The sequence below is a fragment of the Neoarius graeffei genome, chromosome 24 (assembly GCF_027579695.1).
Source record: "Neoarius graeffei isolate fNeoGra1 chromosome 24, fNeoGra1.pri, whole genome shotgun sequence".
In the NCBI taxonomy this organism is placed as follows: domain Eukaryota; kingdom Metazoa; phylum Chordata; class Actinopteri; order Siluriformes; family Ariidae; genus Neoarius; species Neoarius graeffei.
This window is the reverse complement of record NC_083592.1, coordinates 55522454-55542350: the sequence shown is the minus strand read 5'-3', so window position 1 is coordinate 55542350 and position 19897 is coordinate 55522454. Positions and strand designations below refer to the sequence as shown.

Here is a 19897-nt window from a genome sequence, read left to right as displayed (position 1 = left end):
CCAAGTTGCCATCGCCTTGTCCACGGCTAACGTTAACACATAGCTAGTTAACTTGGACACTGTTAGTTAGCATGTAAAAACAGAGTTACACTAACATGAATAACGTTAACTTATTTGAAGTCCTTTCAGAAATATGTTTTAGCATAATCTTGCCAAATAAACAGAATGTAGAAATCTTTCTTTTCTAGTAGTGTAGCTATGCAATATGAATTCGAGTTTGAAAAGAGTTTGCTAGCATGTCAGGTGGAGCTTCACTGACTAGCTAGCTTAACGTTAAACCACCATGATGCACAGCATGCATTCATTTTGTGAATTCACATTTCTGTCTTTGGTAATGGCATTAGGTTTTGTAAGCATTGTGGCAATAATACAATGATGCGTTGACAGAAAATTTACTTTTAATACTTAAGTATTTTTAAAAGCAAGTACTTCAGTACTTTAACTTAAGTAAAAATTTGACTGGACAACTTTCACTTGTATCGGAGTCACATTTGACCAGTGGGATCTGTACTTTGACTTAAGTAATGAAGTCAGGTACTTTATCCACCTCTGTAAGCTTAATATACTTGGACTTTTCTATATACTTTTCAGTATAAGCCTAGTATACTTATGTATAACTTTATTAAGTATATCTCTGATAATAAATAAAAAATAAACTGAAAGCATACTCTCTTATTTTTAGTTTAAAAGAAGTATACTAGAAGCACACTTGAATAAACTTCTTTTTTGTAAGGGACAGGTTGAACCTTGAGGTGGATGAGCGACACCAGGAGGAGATCACGTGGGGATCCAGCTACAGGAGTCTCCAGTGAGCACAGACGAACCCAAACTCTTGATTTTATTATGCTATATGAATAATTTCAAACGCTTCGAGTTTAAACCCCAACCTTCATCCTTAACTTAAACATTTAAAACTTTCCACACCACATACATCACATGAAGATCTTTCATTCAGAAAACTATCTCTCGAATTCTCCTCAAATACTAATCTCCTGACTGACAGTGGTGATGTTTTACGGTTTGTCCTTGACACAAATTTGTCACTCTGCATTTTTTTTATGACCTCATTCTTATAAAATTATAAAATCAGCCTCACTCTTTATAATTCCTACAGATTCTCTCTGACACCGTGCTGGTGAATGATTTATTGCTCCTGCTGTGAGGGATGATCATTCTCGGCATCGTGTACGGAGCATGTACGAAACCTTCGACGAGTCCCAGCCATCACATGTCCCAAAAAAAAAAAAAAACAGACATCTGGATCTGCTACTATTTCACAGCAGAATTGAGAAGCGCTGCTTGATTCCACGCTGAAACTGTAGCAGATCACAGCAGCAGCAGTAAATCTGATTATACACACTGCACTCGACAGAAAAGGCAGAAAGCCAGTGAAATTCCATGATGGAAATGATACAGATACTCTATAGAGCTTTTTTTAAAAAAAAGGTTTTATTTATTTACTTGTTTGTTTATTTATTTTCCTGTAACCGCTCATCTCACAGCAGTTTGCTAACAATTAAAAATTTTAATTAATTAATTACAAAAACAATATGTGATAAGTTTTAGCCCTTTCCTTCTCGTAGTTGCATTTATTGTTGTTGAATATAAAAACTTTCCTCATTTCCCTGTCCTCACTTTATACATTCCATCACCAGGAATTCATCAACTTGTTCCTTTCCCTTCATCTGTATTAATGAACGTAACCAGCTACCTAGCTCATGATACGTAATTAAATTACGTCAGCTATCACTGTGCACACTGGAGCGCTCACTTGGCCAGAATGAATTAATTCTGCTCATGAAGGTATTGTTTGTCCACCCCTGATTAATAAAACTCCCACATGGATTACGTAATATAGCCATGATGTAACGTTCGGATCTTGAAGCGGTAGAAGCTAGCCGGAAAAAAAAGTTTGCCCTGAAGTTTCTTGAGCCATCATGATGTTAGTGTTTATGGAAATGAAAAAGAGGGACAAGAGATGAGAACCCTGAAAGACAAAAGACAAAAGGAAGACACCAGAGCCTCAGAGCATCAGAAAGAGAGAGAGAATGAGAGAACGAGAGAATGTGAAAGTTATCAATATGGAAGCCGGAAAATGGCGCTTCTTCGACAGTGCTGAAGATTAGTGGCTCCCAGGGACGAGCGCCGAATCTGGGTGGGCTACGCTAACGCTGTGCTAACGCCTCCCTCAGGAACCATTCACCACAGAGAGAGAGAGAGAGAGAGAGAGAGAGAGAGAGAGAGAGAGAGAGTCACCATGCTGTAGCTGACCACTACTTTCTATCAATCTTCCACAAACACACACATACATTCCTCATCACACACACACACACACACACACACACACACACACACACACACACACACACACACATCTCTCATTATTGGGGGAAATTTACAGGGTCATTTATTTTACTGGGGTTTGAATGACATCGGTTCTGCTTGAGCTGCCCTCGTGCAAACTCCAGGACCATGTGGGCCTGAGAAAACACGAGAATAAATCAGCCGAGGCAGAGAGAGAGAGAGAGAGAGAGAGAGAGAGAGGCTTAGTGCGATGGTTCTACCATCAGTAGAAAAAGCAGTGTGTGTGTGTGTGTGTGTGTGTGTGTGTGTGTGTGTGTGTGTGTGTGTGTGTGTTATGGACTATAGGAATGTGTAAGTGAAGAAGAGGAAGCACATTACACAGCAGGGTTGACCAAACGCCGCAGGCACTAAGAACCCCCAACACACACACACACACACACACACACACACACACACCAGAACCCTTTTATAGGAATTATACCTTGCATGTATACAGACCCACAGCTGAGAGAGAGAGAGAGAGAGAGAGAGAGAGAGAGAGAGAGAGAACGACCACCCACTGACTCCTCGACTAGGAGAAGAGTGATATGACCCCGAGGAGTACCGAGGGGGTTCCACACAAACATAACCACCAGTAGAGGGAGTACTGTTAACTTACACATACACACACTCAGAAAAAAAGAGCACTAAACACTTCCTTTCACTGAAACCCTTTTCACTTCATGTTCCATCAAGAGTCCACCTTTCGTTTCTCCGACCTTCAGCTGGAGAACCGAGTTAGATGACATGGTGCACCTGTAAAACCTTAAGGTTCATTGGTTGTTCCTCAAAGAGGATCCCTTTAGATTTAACAGTTCTACCGAGACAGGGATCTACAGAGAAACGTTTAAAGGTTTTCCCTTTAAAACAAAAGAATATCTAATGTAAAGAAAAAGTACATTTAAAAAAAAGTCTACTTTTAGTTGGGTTGGAGAACCCTGAAAGGTTCTGCATAGATAGGGACATGGTTCTAAGTGGAACCATTAAGGGTTCTCCTGGATGGTTAACTGAATAACTCTTAATCTAAATAAAACCCTTAAAGGTAGACTGCTTTTCAGATTTTTGAAGTGTAGGTCATAAAAAGAATTTTCCCGACACCCAATTATTTTTGTTTAGTGACTGAAAGCTACTGAATTTGAATCACAGGCTTCCAATTTTATTAGTATTTTTTTTAATAGAACAATTAATGAATTTATCTCCACATGGCCGTAAATTCTCCGCTATTTTTTCCTGCTTCACCATGACCCAACACAAGATACTACATCATGCATCACATCACGTGGTGGGCTTTCCCCATTCACGCAAAGCATTGTGGGATACAAATTTGAAACATGAGAGAAAAATGGAGGACGTGAGTGTGCGAATGAAACATGAAAAACCGACTACAGTAACAGAAAGAAAGCGAGAAGAAAAGACGATATGTTATATACGAAGGAAAGGAAACGCAGGACCAAACTAATAAATATCGGCGCTCAGCGAGCACCTCGGTGTGATCAGCTGTTCGTTTAGCGACGGAATGATGGAACTGTCAGTGCACGGTCAAAGGGAAACCTGCACATGCGCACACACACAGACTTCTTCTGTCTGCTTGACTGCGCGAAGCGAGCGATTTCATGCACATTATTTGCTTTAATCCCCTCAAATTAAATAACTTCCCAGCCACAGAATGGCCTGATATTTTGTCAGATATTACAGAAATAAACATATATCACAATGACCACATTTCAGAGGGAAATAAATTTCACCGGCTTTATGAAATCGAAAGGCCGTCTAGCTTTAATAATAATAATAATAATAATAATAATAATAATAATGTCAAGTCAAGTTTATTTGTAAAGCGCTTTTAACAATAAACATTGTCGCAAAGCAGCTTTACAGAATTTGAACGACTTAAAACATGAGCTAATTTTATCCCTAATCTATCCCCAATGAGCACGCCTGTGGCGACGGTGGCAAGGAAAAACTCCCTCAGACAACATGAGGAAGAAACCTCGAGAGAAACCATACAATGTGTACCTTGAGATGGAGAATGTGAGTTAGAGGCCCTTTTGAATCCTTCAGGGTTCTCCAGTTGTTCCTCTGAGGGACCCTGGAATGGTTCTACAAAGATTGGGATGGACAATAGAAGAACATTTAAATTAACAAAAAATAAATAAATAAAAATAATTTTTTGAAGAATGTACCTCCAAGGAACGATGTAGATGATATACTTTTAAAACTTCAAGGAACTTCTGAACTCTTAAGGGTTCTTTGGTTGTTCCTCTGATACCCCTGTTCCACCAAATTTTAGTTTGTGCACCAAATTTTGAATTGTTCAAAGCATTTCAACCACAAATGATTTGGTTTGGAGCTTGAAAACTCAGTTCCCAGCTGGAACAAAATATAGCTTGTTTTTCCAGCGTAAGCCATGATGACATCAGTGGGTGTGTCTCTAGTTTGGACAGGAAGCAGAGCGCAGTGATGGAGAACACAACGGGAAAGGAAACATCTTTGGAAAAAATGGATCGAAAACAAATATCTGCAATAACAGAACAAAAGCTCGGAGGGAATCAATGCACACCGCGATCTAGCTCCTCCTGTTTACTCCCGTTGTGAATTGTGCCACGCCCTCCGTTCATGACACAGCCTTGATTACAATGGTTCTGATCAAAACTGGTTAGAACATGGGCTCAAATGTGGGTTCAGAGAATCCTGAACGGAACCAGTTCAAGAACCCATTCCCTGCTGGCTGAAAAGGGGTTTGAGGGAAACTTTAGAGGTTCTACGGTACGTACATAAAGATACGGTTCTACAGAGAACCATTTAAGAGCTAGGGTCTCTCTCTCTCTTCTCTCTCTCTCTCACTGTCTCTCTCTCTCTCTCTCTTTGTCTCTGTCTGTCTCTCTCTGCCTCTCTCTCTGTCTCTCTGTCTGTCTCTCTCTGTCTCTCTCTCTGTCTCTCTCTCTGTCTGTCACTCTGTCTCTCTGTTTCTCTGTCTGTCTGTCTCTCTGTCTGTCTCTCTCTCTCTGTAGATATGTAAAAATGTAAAAATGGGACTGAAGGAGATGCAGAGAACTGAAGGATAGGCACTGGGTTATAGAGAAAGAATTTATCCCTTCAGGCTGCTTAACACACACACACGCACACACACGCGCACGCACACACACACACACACACACACACACACACACACACCTGGACTGACACAAAGAAATGGAAGCAATCAACAGCAAGTTTGTCAGAAAACGTCACCTTTATCATCAGTGCCAGTTTCAACTAGAGATACAAAAACACCAATCAATTAATGACGTCTCGTGTGCGTCATTACACTAATGAACAGAAACACAAAATGACAGCGATTGAGACGTATTTCACGATTAACGAGGGATTGTCACGCACCGAAAATGAAAACGTACAGAAGCGATTTTCCGAAGTGATACAAAACTGCTGCACTTCTCTGAGTCGATTCAAGCTCACATAGCTAGCGATACATTATAAACAAGTGCGCTTCAGTTAAAATCAACTCACTAACATTATAAAGAATGACGCTAGTAGTGTCAATGCATTAACACATACACACACACGTCTGTATGTGTGTGTGTCTGCGTTTTTCCTGCTCACTGTTTAAACTACAGAAACATAAACAGTAAAATATTCCATGACGTTCCTGAATGATATGTAGGTTCCTCATGTCAGTATCATTATCAGAAAAAAAAAAGCTGACTCATATTAGTCCTGAAAAAAAAAAATCAAGACAGCCCAGAATGACCTCAAGCCATTTCTACAAACACACGGGACACGTCCTGTTCCTGACCCCGTCAGAAAGTCATCAATCTGCAAAGATTTTTCCTACTTTCTCCTCTCATCTATCTATCCATCCATCCATACATACATACACCCCCTCAGGGGTAGTTTCCTCCTCAGAGTGCCCCCTGTTGCTCTGGGTCAACATCTCCATCTTCCTGTTCCCCCCTGAGGTTCTGCCATCCCCTACTGTATCACAACACACCCTGAGAGTTCATTAAAGAACCCTTATTTATTCACAGTAGGGATCATGAACAGGGAAAGCAGAAGGTCGGCGCTGGGATTTGATCCGGTGCCCTTCATGTTGAGTGTTTTCATAGTGGGATTAGAACCAAATTAGACCAAAAAGTCAATGAAGCCCATTATCTGGCTACATTCGTGAGCTCAAATCGAGTAGCTCGTTGTCGTCAATAACAACAACGTACCGTAATATAAGAGATGTTCGTTTCACTTCTGATCAAGTGTAGGTTTTTTGTTCTTTCTTAGCCAGCATTTTTTGCTCATGATCCTGACTCCTCATGCTAGTTTTATGTTTCAGATGTTTGATCGGGTTAGTCGTGCTGTAGTTCGTTCTCTTGAGATGTTCCCAGAACATTGTTTGCCACCTATTTTTCTTTGATTGCAGTGAATTGTTTTATTAATCATGAAATACGTCCACATTGTGTCGTCTGGGTGTTAGCCTGTTCGCTAACTGCAGCGACCAAAAAAAAAAAATACCACAACATGTATTTCAGAAAAAAACCTCTCAAATACTGCAAAAAATAATAATTTTTACGCTCACGCTCATATGAGGTGTTTTTTCAGAAGTGATGTTTAAGAAACGCTGGAAATGATAACGAACGAACAAGCATGTGAATATAAACCAGCTAGCTGCATGCACTTCTATCAGAGCTGTTCAGCTTTTATCAAGAATAAATCTGACCAATCAGAATCCAGAATTCAGTCACATGCTGTAAAGGTTCGATCGGTCCGTCTTTATCGAGAGCAAGTACGCTCAAGTGTTCCTTTGTAATGCTTTATAAATCTTATACAAAGGCTTTTTTGTGAGAACGTTCACGCTGCGCTCGTAAGAACACTCATAAGTCGAGGTCTAAGCCCCGAGGTGCATGTGAGACTGATTGTGTGTTTAATCCCTCGTCTCTGCTGCTCTCTATAAATAAACTTTCATGACTTCATGTGTTGTAGTCGGGTGAGTTGCAGTCGGACACACGGTCTCGCAAACACGTGTGAACACTCGTAACTCTGAACACAGGCCACCATATGTCCATGCCGCACCACAGCTGGTACGGGTTGGGCACACACACACTCACACACACACACATGCATGTACAGAGCATTCCCGTACACACTCAGGGAGGTCTGTTTGTCTTCCGCTTGGAGACGAATGAATAATCTCCAAAGCTGCTGAATCAAAGAGTTGAATTTGAGGCAACGCGACGCCTCGCACACGCCAAGCTCCGCCCATAAAGAGGGATAGAAAGAAGAAAGAGAACATTTACTGTCTTTACGCGTTCTCCAGTTGCCTCTCTGTCAGGAATCCTGAAAGGGTTGGGGTTTTTTTTAAATATATACACCCCTAAAAGAAAGGCTTTCTAGAACCTTTTAGGAAGCTAACCCTGAATTAATCAAAGAACCCTCCGAACCCTTAGAACTCTCAGAACCTCCCTGGAAGGAGTCTCCAATGTCAGTGGTTTGTAAGAGTCAGAGGTAAATCTGGAACTGTTATCAGGACAGACAAGTTTACACTTTCTGTTTTATCGGTAACATGAAAAACAAGCTGTGGCTTTTTGTCGTAGTATGTAAATAACAACAGCGGACCTTACACAATATTACACGCCATTATGAACAGATAAAATACCATGACTGATTATTTTCCTTTCACAGCAAGCCTGCATCATGATTTATCATTAGCTCATCCGGCCAACAGGTGATGAGTTTACGCCATCATGTGTCGTCCGTCATCCGTCTGTCCATCATCTGTCATCCACATTTCATGAAAATCGCTTCTTCTCTCTCAATTCTTCACTGATTTTTATTCTTTTTGGCAGGAAAGTAGGTCTGCCTGGGTTGCATATATATATATATATATATAAATCTTCTACCCAAATTTGCATAATTGCAATTAATAATGAAGATATGGAGTAATTAATCGATCCCTAATGAGCAGTTTCCACACAAATCGTTTCTTCTCCCTCAATACTTCACTGATTTTGATTCTTTCTGGCATGAAGGTAGGGGAACCTCGGGTGCATATAACTTCTACCCAGATTTGCTTCATTACAATTATTAATGAAGTTATGGACTAATTAAGCCTTAATGCCTTCAGCAGTTCAACAAAAATCACTTCTTTTTAGTCAATTCCTCACCATTTTGGATTCTTTCTGGTAAATAGGTAGATATTCCTAGAGTGTATATCGCTTCTATATATTGCTGGTATATAGTGTATAGAGCTTGCTACATTTATTGACCCACTTTAGATCATTTCTGGACTAAACGGAGCCAGAGTGAGATACGCCATTATTAACAGTCTCGTTTATTACATAGAGAACTTTAACAAACTCCTTCAAGCAAAGAACTGACACTGTTTTAAAAGCAAAGCAAAAAAATTTTACTGTGTGATCTATTCATTACTATTTTATTTCATTTTATTTAATTATTATTACCATTATTAAATCTTTTTTTTGTTGTTGTTGTTGTTCTTGGTTTGTATTCTGTGCCAAATTGTCAAAACACTTTTTGCATCCTGTGTATGAAAAATGTGAAACAAATATATGAATTGGATTTGGGTTGTTGTTGTTGTTGTTGTTGTTGTTTTGATTTAGACTACTTATGTATGACCAAAAAAAGTTTTAGAAGCATTTAACATTATTTTTTGTAATCCTGTACATGCTGAAATCTGTCAAAGATCAGGACATTTTCTGAAATGTGTCACCTCAAAGTGAGTCCCTGTGTCTGAAATCGCTCACTCGTTCACTACTCCCTACTCCCTATATAGGGAATTACTATATAGAGGACTATACAGTGAGCTCATTGGTAAAATGAAAAAACGCTTTCGGACACTACTCCGTTGTGCTGGGATTTACATCATTGTCGCACCATTAAAACGTGCCAGATCAGTGGGCTGGTTTGTTTTCAAAATAATAAATACACGCATGTGTTTTTGTGATAAATCCATATTATACTGAGCGCATTTCCCACATTAATCAATACAAAGTCCCTGCAGCTTTCAGTTCTTTTAAATCAAGGCTGAATACTTTCTTCTTTGCCGCCGCCTTTTATTAAATCACATTTGAGACTTTTAATTTGATTTCTTTCAATGCATGATGGGATATATTGCTTTGGTTAGTGACCATCGGTTGTACACTACTTTTCGTGATGCATTGTGGGATACTTTAAGTGCACTATATAAGGTGTAAATAATCCTCACTAAGGTTTTAGACAGCACTACAAAATGGCGTCCTCACTATATAGTGAGTAGGGAGCGATTTCAGACACAGGACGTGAGTCCAGTTGATCAAAAAAAAGCCTTTTTGTTTTAAAAAAAAAAGTTGGATATTTTCAATCTAAAGTTAATGATCTGTAAAATAAAGGGCCATTTGTTAAATTTCATGCAGCCGATCGAGAGGAATCAGCGAAAATGTTTCAGGTCTCATCATCTTAACAGGAAATCAAGTTTGGAGAAAAACTATAAAGTCATTTTTAGAATATGCAGTAGAACATTTTCGTGATGGATAAATGACAGATTATTAGACTAGAAATGTGTTTATGGGAAATATTAGTAAAATCATACACTCACTGGCCACTTTATTAGGAACACCCCTCACCCATCCACCTGCTGTTTTGTTTGATGCAGTTCTCTAATCCGCCGATCCCTCGACAGCAGCACGATGCATCAAATCACACAGATACAAATCAAGAGCTTCAGTTAATGTTCACAATGTTCAAACACCAGAACGGGGAAAATTGTGATCTCACAGTGAAGTGTGACTTTCTTTCTTTCACTGTGGTATGGGTGTTGGTTTGAGCCAGATGAGTATTTTTGGTTTGATTATTTCAGAAACTGCTGATCTCCTTCCTGGGGTTTTCACACACAACAGTCTCTAAAGTTTACACAGAATGGTGCGAAAAACAAAAAACACTGAGTGAGTGAGTGAGCGACAGTTCTGTGGGTGGAAACAAACGCCTTGTTGATAAGAGAGGGCAGAGGGATATGGACAGATTCGAGGTGGTTTGAGCTTTTTTGCCAGGAAGGATATAGTAACTCATATAATCACTCTGTACAACCGCGGTGAGCAGAAAAGCATCTCAGCATGCAACAGAAAACAGAAGAACACATTGGGTTCCACTCCTGCAGCCAAGAACAGGGATCTTAGAACCAACATGTTCCTATTAAAGTGGCTGGTGTGAGTGTGTGCGTGTGTGTGTGTTTCAAATCACTACAGTATCTCGCAATGAAGTTTAGTGACACTGGAGTCGTGTTGTGGTGACACGCCCCATATAGAGTCATTAAACTGAATTGCTGATCGTTGCAGTGTGAACATATTCATATCTGTTAACATTTAGTTTGGCCTTAAGGGGAACAATTACGATGTGGGGAAAAACAAAGAAAATAATTTGTGCTTTTATGACAGCAGTTGCTCTGTGTGTGTGTGTGTGTGTGTGTGTGTGTGTGTGTGTGTGTGTGTGTGTGTGTTTTTCTTAATTTTAATTTTAATAAAGGAGCAAGTGGAATGTAAATGTTGGATTGTGATGATGACCACATGGTTAGCTTTGAGTCAGGACCAGTGAGAGAGAGAGAGGGAGAGAGAGAAAGATGGAGGTGTAAAAATAAAAGAAGTAGCGCAGGAAGGAGAGAGAGGAGGAGAAGAAAGAAAACACAACACGACACACACATTCCTCTCTGAGCTGGATGATCTGCAGACACACCGCTGAGCGCTGGCTAATTTGCATCAGTAAACATTCTGTGAAACGCCTTCAAAGCAGTGACGAACGTGTGTGTGTGTGTTAAATTTGATCATATATTTTTAATGCAAATGTAAGACTGTGTATCTTGGCTGCATGGTTTAGCTCGAGACGGCCTAAGTGTGTGTGTGTGTGTGTGTGTGTGTGTGTGTGTGTGTGTGTGTGTGTGTGGTTTGATGTAAATCCTTGCTAACTACTCTGCCACCCAGGTCGCCATGACATCTAAGGTGTGTGTGAAGTTGAAGGACCCTCGAGTGGTGTGTGTGTGTGTGTGTGTGTGTGTGTGTGTGTGTGTGTGTGTGTGTGTGTGTGTGTGTGTGTGTGTGATGGGACACCCGATACAGCGTCAGACCGATGGCCGCTCTCAGATGCTCACCGCCCCATAAACTCACCATAAACACAACCTTGAACCAAAGGGCTGCGACCAAACAGCTAAAAAAGTATGAGTTTGCTCTCCAGTTCTCGGGTCTTATAACACTCGTGAGGTGGGGGTTGCCATTCACGTTCAGGAAATCCTCCAGACGGCGAGCGTGTTCCTAAGAATAGTAACGAGACAGATTTGAAACAAAGCAATGTTGCTATCTGAGTGAACGAACAACAAACAAAGAGGAACCATATAACAAACTAACAACAAAACCTTCATTCTCTTATGTTAAGGTCAGATCTAGAACCTTTAGGATTCTTGAGGTATCATGAGACACTTTCAGACCAAACAGTTCGAAGGACTTATAAGATGAACTACCCACTGGGGAGCACCATACCTTCAAGAGGGGTTGTGTTTGTTTGTTGCATTCACACCACCAGTAGCAACGCTGAAGTTACTATTGGTTACTATGGCGACGTCACTAATTTGATGTTTGTTTTCATATGAATATAATATATCTTGTGGTCTTCCAGTTTATGGGGCTGCAGAACCAGAACTCACCATTGTTCAAAATATTTTGGACAGGTGCTACAAGCGAAAGTGAGAACAGATATATGTGTGCCGTTCGAAAAACAAGACAGGAACGTCTTCAGCGAGCCCATCAGTGATGGCGTATCTCACTCCGGCCACATCTAGTCCAGAAGGAACGATCTAAAGTGGGACACCTTAATGCGCAATAAATGTTGCAAGCTATATACACGGCATATCAGGTGAAAATTAAAATTAAATCCAAATTGCTTGGATTGAAATTGGCAGCACATAGATGGTTGTATACTGAATACAAAGTTTAAAAAATTAGTCAAAATAAATTATGCAAATTGGTATTTAATTAGTAATAATTATGCTAATTATGTTAAAATGTTAAATCGGTTCACTCTGTTCTTCAAAGTTTCACCAAACGGCTTTATTTGTGCGATATAAAGCTGATCTTAACTCTCATTTATACATCACAAAGAAGGAGAAATCAATGTTAATTATAAAATCAAAATAAAAAATGAATGAAAGATTATTTCTAATCCCCTCTTTGTGCCCTGTAAGCCTTTGTATTTCTCAGTAGGGTCGACTTGTGTTTTATATGAAAGAATATAAATGATTATTTCGATTAATATTCACAGCTTTCAAGGAGAACCTCAAAAAAACTGTCTGAGCCACATCCAATAAACAATTCCATTAACTCAACTGAAATTGACACTCATGTTTCTGACTTCTGGTTTTTTTAAATCTCATTCTGTCCACTAAGAGCTCAATATTTTTCATCAAAACAACTCCAGTTATATTCTAAAACAGTTATTTATTTACATGAATCAGTTTGATTTGAAAAAATAAGCAGGTAAAGCTATGAAAACTCACTTCAAAGTCTCCCGTGAATCAGAACATCAAAACTAGTAGACGGAAAATTTTACCGAATCCTTCATCAGAAACAGTGAGAGCGAGAGAACATATCTATGAAAGTGATCTGATTGATACTGACGAGTAATCCAGTGGGAAACCGATCAGAAAAGAGAGAGAGAGAGAGACTGGGCACTTTCCCGTGACTCGAAAAAGAAAAGCACCGGCAGTTTCCCGATGTCCCGCGAGCAGAGTTTTTACTCTGTTGTACTGACTTCAACCTGCTGTTACTCCCAAAGTACTGAACAGATCTTAACCAGATACATTTCTTTGGAAAGCAGAGATTATAAGATTTTTAATGAATGATAGTGTTCAGAATAGAAAATATACAAGAGTTAAGCAATGACAGATTTGGAAACTTAGATGAGAGTCTGCATGGACAATTTTCACAGCACGGCCAGCGAGCGTCTGATCTGCCTACATATACACTATATATAAGCGATATATAGAAGCGATATCCACCCTGGAATACCAACCTATTTGCCAGAAAGAATCCAAAATGGCAAGGAATTGACCAAAAAGAAGTGATTTTTGTTAAACTGCTGAAGGCATTAAGGCTTAATTAGCCCATAACTTCATTAATAATTGTAATGAAGCAAATCTGGGTAGCAGTTATATGCACCCTAGGTACCCCTACCTTCATGCCAGAAAGAAATAAAATCGGTGAAGAATTGAGAGAGAAGAAGCAATTTGTGTGGAAACTGCTCATTAGGGATTGATTAATTGCGCCATATCTTCATTGTTAATTGCAGTTATGCAAATCTGGGTAGAAGATATATATATATATATATATATATATATATATATATATATATATATATATATATATATATATATATATATATGCACCCCAGGCAGACCTACCTTCCTGCCAAAAAGAATAAAAATCAGTGAAGAATTGAGAGAGAAGTAGCGATTTTCATGAAATGTGGACAACGCCAGACAGACGGATGATGGATGACACATGATGGCATAAACTCATCACCTGTTGGCCAGATGAGCTAATAAACTGAAAGTGATGAACAAACACCCATTGTACTTGTTGCTTCTACAAATTAAGAAACCTAAATACAGTCTAAGAAAGATGCAGTCACAACACCCTAAAGTTAAGACAGACAGGTGAACTGAGGTCATTTTTAAACTTGCTTTATTTCTTAATTAACGTGTTATTCAATTATGTTTTCAGTTTTAGTAATCTTATATCATGACTCGTATTGGCACCTAATTGCAATTAAATATTATACTTATCGGCCTATTCGGTTTTTAGCCATGTTGAATTTAGTTCGTTTGGTCCACGGCAGGCGTCACTTATCCGTGCGATCTTCACGAGACGAGTTGTCTTCAGCCACTCTGCACTACTGCTGGGTTTCGCATGACATCACATCTGCCTCATCAATTATTCAAAACTTTAGCTGGCGGGCTAAAGCTCAGTTGACAAAGCATTTGTTTGCATGAAAAATGCCTTACGCTTGTGTTGTTCGAATCGATCAAATCGTGAAACTGATAAAAGTTTCTTCAGGGCTCCCCTTGAGCTAATAAAAAAGGGTGAATGAACACAGGATTTCACAAAAAGACGTTGAGAAAGGTGGCTTTTGAACCTCTCACTGAAATTGAAGGGAGCCGAGTTGAAGCATGCTCGAGTTTGCAGTGATCACTTGGTGAAAGCTTTGTATTTCCCTCTCAGCTACGTCCTTAGTGTTTTCCAAGTACGTTTCTTGCTTGTTACTTTACGGTACTTTTTTCTAGTCACGAAGCGCTAAAGTTCCCAGCTGTTTCTTTGTTTACGCCTCACAAAGTCCATATGCATGAAGGTCGCAACAAAATTCTTCCCCAGCCGTACAGTTACAATGCGCCGTGATCACTTCTTCTCCATCTGGTTTAACTAAGATCCAGGTCTTTAAAGGGGTTTCTGATGATCTTTGTGAATGATTTACCTGAGAGATAAGAGCCAACACAAGTGAGAATCAAACCAACTGTTGTTTGTTTGCCCTTCGTTGTAAAGACGTGAACGAAAAGCTTTAAAAAAAACCCACATACTTACATGCTGTACTCGAGTTGAGGGGGGATCCCATCCCCCCTGGAATAAAAAATGGTCAAAATCATCCCCCCTCTAAAACGGGCATCCCCCCTCCCTTCCCTTGAGCAATTTTATCAATAAATGTGGACATTACTTCTATTTAACATTGGAATTAGAAATGCCATTCCACGTAGCTTTGCTGAAACTGAGCATACAATAAGCTACCGCGAGAGAGGGCACGCGCAAGCGAAGCATTTGAGGAGGTGACATTCAGTTGGGGTTCCGTTATTTTTTATTTCATTCGGCGTCAGTGACAGCAGCGGATTGCAGCATCATGGCCAAGCGGAGTGGACAGCAAGACCTAAGCAAGTTTGGATTTAAGATCGCAAGAAAAAACATTTCAGGAGGTAAGTCAAGAGTTACGAATATCAGTCACATATCTGTGACGAATCTCAGTCATCCAGGTACATAGTAATCTGTGGTTGGTTGAAGAGAGCAACTGGACTTGCTTGAAGATTCTTGAAAACGTTTCGCCTCTCATCCGAAAGGCTTCCTCAGTTCTGTCTGACTAATAGGGAGCATCCAGTATTTATCATCTCATGGATCATCATAGAATCCGAATCAGAATGCTGATGGCTGCATTGTAGGTGGCTGATAAAAGATGTCATAGACACCCACCTCTGTTCAATGATGGTCATTCCAGGTTGACAAAAATGAACGATCCTCTCTGGCTAAGATGTCTGCCAGTTTTCTGGAAGTCCTCTCATAGGGATTTCATCCCAAACATATCTGAGATTCGTCACAGATATGTTTCTACGCACTTTGGGATGAAATCCCTATGAGAGGACTTCCAGAAAACTGGCAGACATCTTAGCCAGAGAGGATCGTTCATTTTTGTTTAATAAATTATTTACCAAACGATTTAAAAGGAGCCTACCATGACTATGAAGTTACACTTCAAATTTGTCATCTGCATTTCACCCTAATATGGAGAATGTGGTCGGTATGTCAGCCAGGAGACTGACTAAATATGACACATGACATCCACACTGTGCATGTTTTACAGTAAAATACCAGTGTATTATGTTTTTTACAACAATAAAAAGGGTCTACACACTTTATCAGCACAAAATACTGTATGTCTGGTAAATGAACATAGGTCCACAGACCTATGTTGTGTGCAAACCCTCCTAAAAGCAAACCAGTTTCCCACCGACGGACCGACCGATGGGTCGACACGCGACTAAAAATTTCACCATCCCCCCTGGTTTGATTTTACAACTCGACCACTGCTTACACGGGCAAAAACAATACAGGATTCATTCGGCAGCACCTTGATACCAAGGTTCTTTACCCAGCCACATACAAAACCGTTGTAAGCCTCCATACTCTTCCACGCTTTCATCTGTTTTGCGGTGTAGAAGGACGTCTGCAACACCAGATAGTTCGAGATGTCGGGGAACTCGACTGAATGGTAGTTTTCGAGATCATATGACAAATCCTTCTTTCCCAGACTGTCGGGTCGATTCCATTGCACATAGCAATCTTCTGAATATATCTAAAGTGAGCAGTGGCTTCTAGATTACGAGCATACTCTGGTAAGTTATCACTAGTTTTTTGCACTACGGCAGCCGTTTAGACCACCAGCTATTTCACTTCCGGTAAAACTGCTAAGAAAAGTCACGTGACTGAAACCCAGCAATAGAAAAAGGAAATCTGTTGTATGGTGAGTCAGTAAACAGCAGTCTCACTTTATCAAGCTTTATACATCGAAACAAACATCTGTATTAATTTTATTTGTGAACAAGTGAACTGTATAGCTGAGATAATGACTTAGAGACGTAGCGTTAGCTGTTAGCTAAATTAGTGGCTGTTTTTTCAGGGGTGTTTGTTTAGATTACAGGTGCTGGATTTAGATTGAATCATTATCACATTAACGAATGAGTATTAACTTGTTTGTTTTCTTCTTAAACTTTTCACGTAATGCTTACTAGCTAGGTACTGTAGTAACTAAGTAAACTAGTCGCTAATCCATCATTATTGATAGGTACGACTCGGTAACTATCTTGGGTAATCCCTTTTTTTTTGGAATTGGGTAAAAATTCGAGTATCTTTGGCGATAAATGTGACATCACAGACGTGAAACAGACGTTCTTTCTGCCAGCCAGAAACTTCAATCAATTCAGATGCAAAAATGTTTGTAGATGCAGCGTGACACGTGCCAGTTTTATGAGATTACCTTCACCACCACACATCGTAGATCACTCAGCATTCAGCAGGAACGGATTATTGATGTGTTGAGCAATAAAACACCTTCCTGTTATCTGCTCCACAAAAAAAAAAAAAATCCGTCTCACGACGCAACATAAGACACGAGCAGGAACACGTCCTGATAAATATCATTACAGACCACAAACGAGACCCAAACGTTGTCGTTTTCCGTCTCTCTCTCTCACTGACTTCTTTGTTTTTCTCATTCTCTTTTCTTTCTTGCTTTCATTTGTCACTTTTCTGTCCCTCAACACCATGTTTTCGCTTCTCTTCGGTCACATGGGAGGATTTGGTCCATATTTCAAAATGAGGACGGGTGCAGAAGGTGCTGAGAGAGAGAAAAAGAGAGAGAGAGAGAGAGAGAGAGAGAGAGAGAGAAGTCAGAGCGAGACAAAACAAATAGCACGTTGACACAAATCACAAACCGGCTGACAAGAAAAAATAAAAAGTGTCACATTTTCTCCTGAGAAAGTTTCAGAAACACGGTGTGGAGCAGAAGGGCACAGAACCCGTGTACAGCAGGAATGCTAAAAATTCACTTTAAATGAGTTCAGAATGAGATTTTAATAAATTTAACTCCAGACACAGATCTGTTATTCAGCAAGAAAAGGCATGAAACATTCACTGAATTAGTGTATTTTCCAAAATATTACATTCATACTGATATAAATAAATAAAACAAACATTAAGTAGATGTAAAATTACACTGACATGAACACACTCGGGCGGCACAGTGGTGTAGTGGTTAGCGCTGTCGCCTCACAGCAAGAAGGTCCTGGGTTCGAGCCCCATGGCCGGCGAGGGCCTTTCTGTGCGGAGTTTGCATGTTCTCCCCGTGTCCGCGTGAGTTTCCTCCGGGTGCTCCGGTTTCCCCCACAGTCCAAAGACATGCAGGTTAGGTTAACTGGTGACTCTAAATTGAGCGTAGGTGTGAATGTGAGTGTGAATGGTTGTCTGTGTCTATGTGTCAGCCCTGTGATGACCTGGCGACTTGTCCAGGGTGTACCCCGCCTTTCGCCCGTAGTCAGCTGGGATAGGCTCCAGCTTGCCTGCGACCCTGTAGAACAGGATAAAGCGACTACAGATAATGAGATGAGATGAGATGAGATGAACACACTCTCACCGGCCACTTTAATAGGAACATGTTGATTCTAAGGCTACGCTGACACTTGCACGATTCCGTGGCACGCATTGGCACGACTCGAGTCGTGCCAGTGCGCAAACTAGTCGTAAACTGGCGTGAAGTGTGCGTAAACCCGTCGTGACTGCGTGCCATGTCGGGACGAGAATTTTGAAATGTTCAAAATTTTGGTCACGACAAAATTTCGCGACCGGGTCGTGAACTATGCGCAAACTGTTCGTGATCTCGTCATGAACTCGTCGGGACGATGCGGGAGGATGCGTGCCAGTGCGTGGAAGTGCGCGCCATGCCACGACTGTCACGAACTGCCACGAATAGTTCACGAACAGCTCACATCGAGTTCACGAGTAGTTCACGACATGTTCACGAACTGGTGCGCGTCGCAGCGTGGCCGTGCCTTCCCACTGACACGGTCACGCATTGATGGCACAAGCAGTTCACGACTAGTTTACGCACTTCACGAACAGTTTGCGCATGGCACGAGCAGTTCACGACGAGTTCACGAGCAGTTCACGAGCAGTTCACGACTACTGCGCGACAGTGGCGCTCGCGTCGGTGCGGGGGCATATATAGGGCTTCCCGGACACTTCTCGCCATTCGCAATTTTTTTTCTTGCTTTTTTCTTTAATGTCTTTTATTTTCTATTCCTTCATGACTTTTTTTGGGGGGGGGAGTTTCATTTCTTTTATTTCAAAAGTGGAACAACTGTGGATGCAGCTCATGAAGCTACTACCATTCTTTCTTGCCAAGGGACAGCACCAGCAGGGGACATGTAGTAATGTGACAGGTAATCTCGCTGATCCTTTGCATCCTTCTGGGTATGATGGCCGGTTAGAGGCAGCATCCCCTGCAGGTGTCGGTCAGTCCTCCATCCACCAGGGATCAGATCATGTGTGTCCGGATCTTCGCGGTCCACTTCTGAAATTGCGTGTGGGTATCTGATGAGGATGAGGTTGTGCATGACACAGGCGTGCCCAAGTTGGCACGACACCGTCCGAATTGCGCAAACTCGTCGTGCCAACGCGGGAAGTGCATAAACTGTGTGCAAACTATGCGTGAACTCGTCGTGCCAGTTTGTGAATGTGGACAGGCACGCATTCGTGAACTCGTCGTGAACTATGCATGAACTAGTCGTGAACAGTGCAGGAGCCTCCCAGTCCGTGCCCCAAAATGGCACGACTTGCAACGACAAAATCGTGGCCAAAAGTCGTGCAAGTGTCAGCCTAGGGTAAGATCCCTGTTCTTGGCTGCAGGAGTGGAACCCAATGTGTTTTTCTGTTGCATGCTGAGATGCTTTTCTGCTCACCACGGTTGAAAAGAGTGATTATATGAGTTACTATATCCTTCCTGGCAAAAAAGCTCGAACCACCTTGAATCTGTCCATTTTCCTCTGACCTCTCTTTTTTATTTATTTAACCTTTATTTAATCAGGAAAGACTCATTGAGATGAAAAATCTCTTTTACAAGAGCGTCCTGGCCGAGACAGACAGCAGCACAGTTAACAAAACATCGAGCCAGTACATACATACAGTGCATCCGTACACACAGTGTTCAATAATTTACAGAA

General features: G+C 40.8%; 1 protein-coding gene across 1 annotated transcript in view; it reads right to left on the bottom strand.

Moving 5' to 3' along the window:
- Window positions 1-17449, bottom strand: part of LOC132872586 (zinc finger protein 213-like) — a 94620-nt gene extending 77171 nt beyond the window's left edge. Inside the window, exon 1 of the mRNA XM_060907496.1 lies at window positions 17158-17449. The gene's annotated coding sequence lies outside the window, so the exon portion shown is untranslated. The remainder of the gene's footprint in view (window positions 1-17157) is intronic.
- Between the last annotated feature and the right edge of the window lie 2448 nt (window positions 17450-19897).